Below are 7,125 nucleotides of genomic sequence, written 5' to 3' on the forward strand. Positions count from 1 at the left end.
ATATTCAAGACTTTCTTTATCCATTCTTCAGTCGAGGGGTATTTAGGTTGTTTCCAAGTTCTGGCTATTACAAATAATGTTGCTATTGAAATAGTTGAACAAATGCTTTCATAGTATAATAGGGCATCTCTTGGGTATATTCCCAAGAGTGGTATTGCAGGAAGGATGGAAATAGAAAACACTATCCTGGCCGGGCGGTTGTGGCGCATGCCTTTAATCCCAGCACTTGGGAGGCAGAGGCAGGTGGATCTCTGTGAGTTCGAGACTAGCCTGGTCTACAAGAGCTAGTTCCAGGACAAGCTCCAAAACCACAGAGAAACCCTGTCTCGAAAAAACAAACAAACAAAAAAGAAAAGAAAACACTATCCTGAGTAAGGTAACTCAGACCCAAAAAGATGAATATGGTATGTACTCACACATTAGTGGATTCTAGCCATAAATAAAGGAAACTAAGCCTATAATTCAGGATCCTAGAGAAGCTAAACAAGAAGGTGAACCCAAAGAAAAACATATAGTTTTCCTCCTGGATATTGGAAGTAGATAAGATTGCCAGACAAAAGGTGGGAACTTGGGGGTGGGAGTGGGTTGAGAGTAAGGGGAGAGGGGAAGAGAGAAGGGAGAAGGGGAGGATGGGGAAAGCTTGGGGGAATGGGATGGTTGGGATGGAGGAAGGGTGGATATGGGAGCAGGGAAGTAGATATCTTAATTAAGGGAGCCATTTTAAGGTTGGCAAGAGACTTGACTCTAGAGAGGTTCCCAGGTGTCCAAGGAGATGTCCCCAGCTTGTTCCTTGGGCAGGTGAGGAGAGGGCACCTGAACTGGCCCTATCCTATAGCCACAATGATAAATATCTTGCATATCACTATAGAACCTTCATCTGGTGATGGATAGAGATAGAGACAGAGACCCACATTGGAGCACTGGACTGAGCTCCCAAGGTCCAAATGAGGAGCAGAAGCAGGGAGAACATGAGCAAGGATGTCAGGACTGTGAGGGGTGCACTTACCCACTGAGGCAGTAGGGCTGATCTAATGGGAGCTCACCAAGGCCAGCTGGACTGTGACTAATGGAGCATGTGATCAAGCTGGACTCTCTGAATGTGGCTGACTGAAAAGCAAAGGACAATGGCACTAGGTTTTGATTCTACTGTATGTTCTGGCTTTGTGGGAGCCTAGTCTGTTTGGATGCTCATCTTCCTAGACCTGGATGGAGGGGGAAGGACCTTGGACTGCCAACAGGGCAGGGAATCCTGACTGCACTTTGGACTAGAGAGGGAGGGGAGGGGGAGTAGGGGAGAGAAATGGGAGGAGGTGGGAAGTTTTAATAAAAAGAAAAAATATAAAATAAAATGTGAAGTAGGGTGGCTAGGATTAACACTGTGGCTTTGTCTTTTGGCTCAGCCTCTTCCAACATGAGAGAGTTATGTTTACCTCCAGCTATGCAAGCAATGCTCATCACCCAAGCTCCAGGAATGCAGTAAGTACTCTTTGATCCTCAGGCAAGCTTTATTTATTAAACTACAAATCAAATGCCCCTATAGCAGCTTACAAAATGGGGAAATATTTTTGTCAACTGCACATCCAGTAGAGGGCTAATACTCAATATATATAAAGAACTAAAAAACTAAATATCAAGCAAACAAATTAACCCTATTAAATGACCCAATTAAAAACTGAATACAGATCAAAACAAGGAATTCTCAAAAGAGGAAACTCAAATGGATGAAAAACACTTAAAGAAATGTTCAACATTCCCAGTCATCAAGGAAATGCAAATCAAAATTGCTTTGAGATTTCATTTTATACCCATTAGAATTGCTAATATCAATGAAACAAATGATGGCTCATTCTGGCAGGGATATGAAATAGGGGAACACTCATTCATTGCTTATAGAAGTAGAAACTTGTACAGCCACTATAGAAATCAGTGTGATGGTTCCTCAGGAAGATGGGAATTGACCTACCTCAAGATTCAACTATATCCATATATGCAAAGGATACTTCATCCTACCATAAGAACACTTACTCTACCATGTTCATTGCTACTCTATTCATTATACCCAGAAATTAGAATCAACTTAGATGTCCCTCAAGAGATGAATGAGGATAGAAAATATGGTACATTTACATAAAAGAATATTTTTCAGCCATTTAAATAATGAAATCACAAAAGTTGCATGTAAATTGCCGGGCGGTAGTGGAGCACACCTTTAATCCCAGCACTCAGGAGGAAGAGGCAGGAGGATCTCTGTGAGTTTGAGGCCAGCCTGGTCTACAAGACCTAGTTCCAGGATAGGAACCAAAAAGCTACGAAGAAACCCTGTCTCGAAAAATCAAAAAAAAAAATTTGCATGTAAATGAATATAACTCAAAGTCAAAAGGGCAGATATGGTATGTATCTGATTATAGCTCTTAAGTCAATGATAACCAGGTTACATTCTGTAGAAAAATAGAGATTAAGTATAGAGTAAGGGACAGAGTTGACAAACAGATTTCCCTAGGAAGAAGAAGTAGAATAGACAGTTCTGGATGAATAGAGAGGGGAAAACTAGAACAGGATGATCAAGTGGGGAGAGACAGCTAAAATTAAGGGCCATTTGAAGGGTAATATGAAAACCTGATGGAATAGAAACTCTCTAAAATAAATAATGGTGATGTAAATGGAATCACAAAATAGCAGAGAAGAGAGATCTCCAACTGGCCATCTCTTGTCACCAGACAAAACTACCAGTGCTGGGATTGGGTTACATTTAATTGAGTTATTGGCCAAAGGGCTCCCATATAAACCCCCAAACATTAGAGACTATTGCCAAGACTGCAGGCTGTTCTTCAGAAATGGATGACAAGGCCCAGCTGCTGAAGACAACACCTGTACAAATGTTTGGGATTCAGAAGTCGAGCTGGCACCTATATAAGTTCACCCCTACATGCTTTGGTACAGGAAGATCCTCTGCCTGCTACAAAAGAAGTGAAAACTTTAACCCAGCTGCAAACCCTTTGATCTGCAGTGGTGATCTGCCTGCAAGATGAGCTAGGGCTATGGTAGCACAAAGCTTGTGAGAGGAACCAACCAAGATCTTGTTTGACTTAAGGCCCACTCCATGAGATGGAACCCATAGCTGACACTGTTTGGGTGACCAAGAACCTGAAACTAGATAGCTTAGAGACATAAGGTAAAACCAAATACTACTTTTCTAAACAATAATAATTACATCACAATAGAATGGCTTCCAATGACACTATCCTGTACTCATAGATCAGTGCCTTCCTCAATCATCCTCGGAGAAGCTTCCTCCTGCAGCAGATGAGAACAAATATGGAGACCCATAAGCAGACATTAGGCAGAGAGACAGAATGAGACCTTGGAGCATTAGGTCCTAAGTAAGGGATCTTTGTCAATTATCTCCCCTCAGTGCTAAGGGAATCCTGAAGAGAAGGAGGCAGAAATAGTGTAAGATCCAGAGGGAGGGAGATCACCATGAAAACATGGCCCTCTAAGTCAACATGACCATGCACAAATGAACTCACAGAGACCACGGCAGCATGCACTGGGCCTGCATGGGTCTTCATCAGATAGGGTTCTAGGGCAGAAAGGAGAAGTGGACACATGTCTCCATCTCTAACACAGAAGCTATCTCCCATTGATAACCACTTGCAAACAAAACTTTAGTTTCCTTCAAGGGAATCTTACTGGGGATACAAACCACACTTAAGGGTAGGCTGCATGCCCAACAGTAGATGGCCAACAGAAAATTAACTCAACAGTATCTTTGCAAATTCCTTGTCCCATAATGTCATGCCAGAGATTTCTCATTTTATTTCTAATATTATTTTATTTTTGTTTTTGTTTAATTTAATTGAATTTATACTTTTGAGTCCGTTCTTGCTCTGCAGGCCCTTTACACACATGATTTTTTTTTTGTTTTTGTTTGTTTGTTTGTTTTGTTTTGTTTTTCCAGACCGGGTTTCTCTGTAGCTTTGGAGCCTGTCCTGGAACTAGCTCTTGTAGATCAGGGGGCCTCAAACTCACAGAGATCTGCCTGCCTCTGCCTTCCGAGCACTAGGATTAAAGGCATGGACCACCACTGCCCGGTTTACATACAGGTTATGGTTTCAAGTTTAGTGACATTTTGGGATTCCCGAGTGTGCTACCAAGTGGGGCGCCACTTCAATAGCTGCTTTTTGTGCCTTTTCTTTGGCTATTTTCCTTCTACTCGTTTATTTTGTCCTATCCCAAATATGTTAGTTTTTGTTTTACCTTACTTTATTTTATTATTATCCCTGAGAAGCCTGTTTATTTTCTAATGAAAGACAGAAACGGAGTGGATCAAGATAGGAGAGGAGGTGGGGGAGGAACTGCGATAAGTAGAGAAAGGCAGGATTTAATCAGAATATACTAAAAAAACTATTTTTAATAAAAGAAAAATTATAATGCAAATAACAATCTAATCCTATGCGACCAGTGTAGAAAAACATTTTTTCAAATAAATTGAGTACTGAAATGTGGGAAAAAAGATTTTTTTCTACACAGATTTGTATACTTCTTAAAACTGAGGTCATGAATATCATCATAGATCTAGAATTTATTACAACATAAATTATTATGGTATTTAGAAGAAGCATGGTAAAATGACATTTAAACTTTTTAACTAAATGATTTTAAGCTTAAAGTGGCAAATTGCTATTTCATATATTTTCTTTTAAATTTTTAAGATTTATCTTCAATTTTATTCGTGTGTGTGTGCATGCTATATGTGTGTAGATGCCTGAAGAGATCTTAAAAGTGTATTAAATCCCCTGTAAATAAAGTAACAAGCAGTTGTGAGCTGTGAGATGTGGGTATTGGAAAACAAAGATATGTCCACTGTCCAACCCTCATTGTATTAAATGAAATATAATGTGCTGGGCATGGTGGCACACACCTTTAATCCCAGCACTCAGGAGGCAGAGGCAGACAGATCTCTGTGAGTTCAACGCAAGCTTGGCCTACAAAGAAAGTACAACCAGGGGTGTTAAACAGAAAAACCCTATTTCAGAAAACCAAAAAGAAAGAAAGAAATTATATGATTTTGTAAAGAACCTGCAACACTAAGTATCATAACATTCTAACTGTATGTCTTTTTTGAATAAAATAAAAATTACTTTAAAATATGAACATTCACCAGGCATGGAGGCACACATCTTTAATCCTAGCAGTCATAAACAGGTGTATCTCTGTGAGTTCAAAACCAGCCTGGTCTACACAGGGAGATACTGCAAGTTCTAAACCAGCCAGAGCTACATAGTGTGAATCTCCCTTCAAGAAACAAATGAGACCCCACCAACCCCGCAACTGACAAAGGTCTGATCTCCAAAATATATAAAGAACTCAAGAAACTAGACTGTAAAATGCTAATCAACCCAATTATAAAATGGGGCACTGAGCTGAACAGAGAATTCTCAACAGAAGTTCAAATGGCCAAAAGACACTTAAGGTTATGCTCAACTTCCTTAGAAATCAGGGAAATGCAAATCAAGAGAACTTTAAGATACCATCTTACACCTGTCAGAATGGCTAAAGTCAGAAACACCAATGATAGCCTTTGCTGGAGAGGTTGTGGAGTAAGGGGTACACTCATCCATTGCTGGTGGGAATGGAATGCAAACTTGTGCAACCACTTTGGAAAGCAGTGTGGCAGTTTCTCAGGAAATTCAGGATCAACCTACCCCTGGACCCAGCAATACCACCCTTGGGAATATACCCAAGAGATGCCCTATCATACAACAAAAGTATATGCTCAACTATGTTCATAGCAGCATTGTTTGTAATAGCCAGAACCTGGAAACAACCTAGATGCCCTTCAATGGAAGAATGGATGAAGAAAATTTGGAATATATACATATTAGAGTACTACTCAGCAGTAAAAAACAAGGGCTTCTTGAATTTTGCATGAAAATGGATGGAAATAGAAAACATTATCCTGAGTGAGGTAAGCCAGACCCAAAAAGAGGAACATGGGATGTACTCACTCAAAATTGGTTTCTAGCCATAAATAAAGGACATTGAGCCTATAATTCATGATCCTAGAGAAGCTAAATAAGAAGGTGAACCCAAAGAAAAACATATAGGTATCCTCCTGGATATTAACCTTCATCAGGCGATGAAAAGAGACAGAGACAGAGACAGAGACCCACAGTGGAGCACCGGACTGAAATCCCAAGGTCCAAATCAGGAGCAGAAGGAGAGAGAGCACGAGCACGAGCAAGGAACTCAGGACCGCAAGGGGTGCACCCACACACTGAGACAATGGGGATGTTCTATCTGGAACTCACCAAGGCCAGCTGGACTGAATCTGAAAAAGCCTGGGATAAAACCGGACTCGCTGAACATAGCAGACAATGAGGACTACTGAGAACTCAAGAACAATGGCAATGGGTTTTGATCCTACTGCACGTACTGGCTTTGTGGGAGTCTAGGCAGTTTGGATGCTCACCTTACTAGACCTGGATGGAGGTGGGTGGTCCTTGGACTTCCCACAGAGCAGGGAACCCTGATTGCTCTTCGGGCTGAGGAGGGAAGGGGACTTGACTGGGGGAGGGGGAGGGAAATGGGAGGTTTTGGAGGGGAGGGGGCAGAAATCTTTAACAAATTAATTAATTAATTAATTAAAAAAACAAATGAGCTAAGAGAGTTCTCATGGGAGCCCTTACCTGTTGGGAGGAGTGGGTGTGGTGGTCTGGTGGGTCAGGAGAAGGGTTGGGGGAAGAACTGTGGAGGGAATGTAAAATGAAATATAAAAATAAATTATCAGTTATAATAACATGCTGTCTAAAAGTATAATGATTAAAGACTTCATCTCTAAGCTTCAAATTCCAGAATTAGAAATCTTGGGCCAGTAATTCGTTAACTATATACTCTTCCTTTGAATTATCATTGTTTTTTTTTCAGGTAACATACAAAGAAGTGAATTTCGTTGTGATTAGGAGCATATGCTATTGTTTAGGATGTTTGTCTTTTTTGTTTGTTCTACTCTGTAAACTGGAAGTAGTTGTGATACATACATGATGGTATTGTAAAAAGAAAATCAGTTTGAAAATCCATATTAAGCCCCTCATATGATACATACATGATGGTATTGTAAAAAGA

The sequence above is a fragment of the Microtus ochrogaster genome, unplaced genomic scaffold, assembly GCF_000317375.1.
Source record: "Microtus ochrogaster isolate Prairie Vole_2 unplaced genomic scaffold, MicOch1.0 UNK65, whole genome shotgun sequence".
In the NCBI taxonomy this organism is placed as follows: domain Eukaryota; kingdom Metazoa; phylum Chordata; class Mammalia; order Rodentia; family Cricetidae; genus Microtus; species Microtus ochrogaster.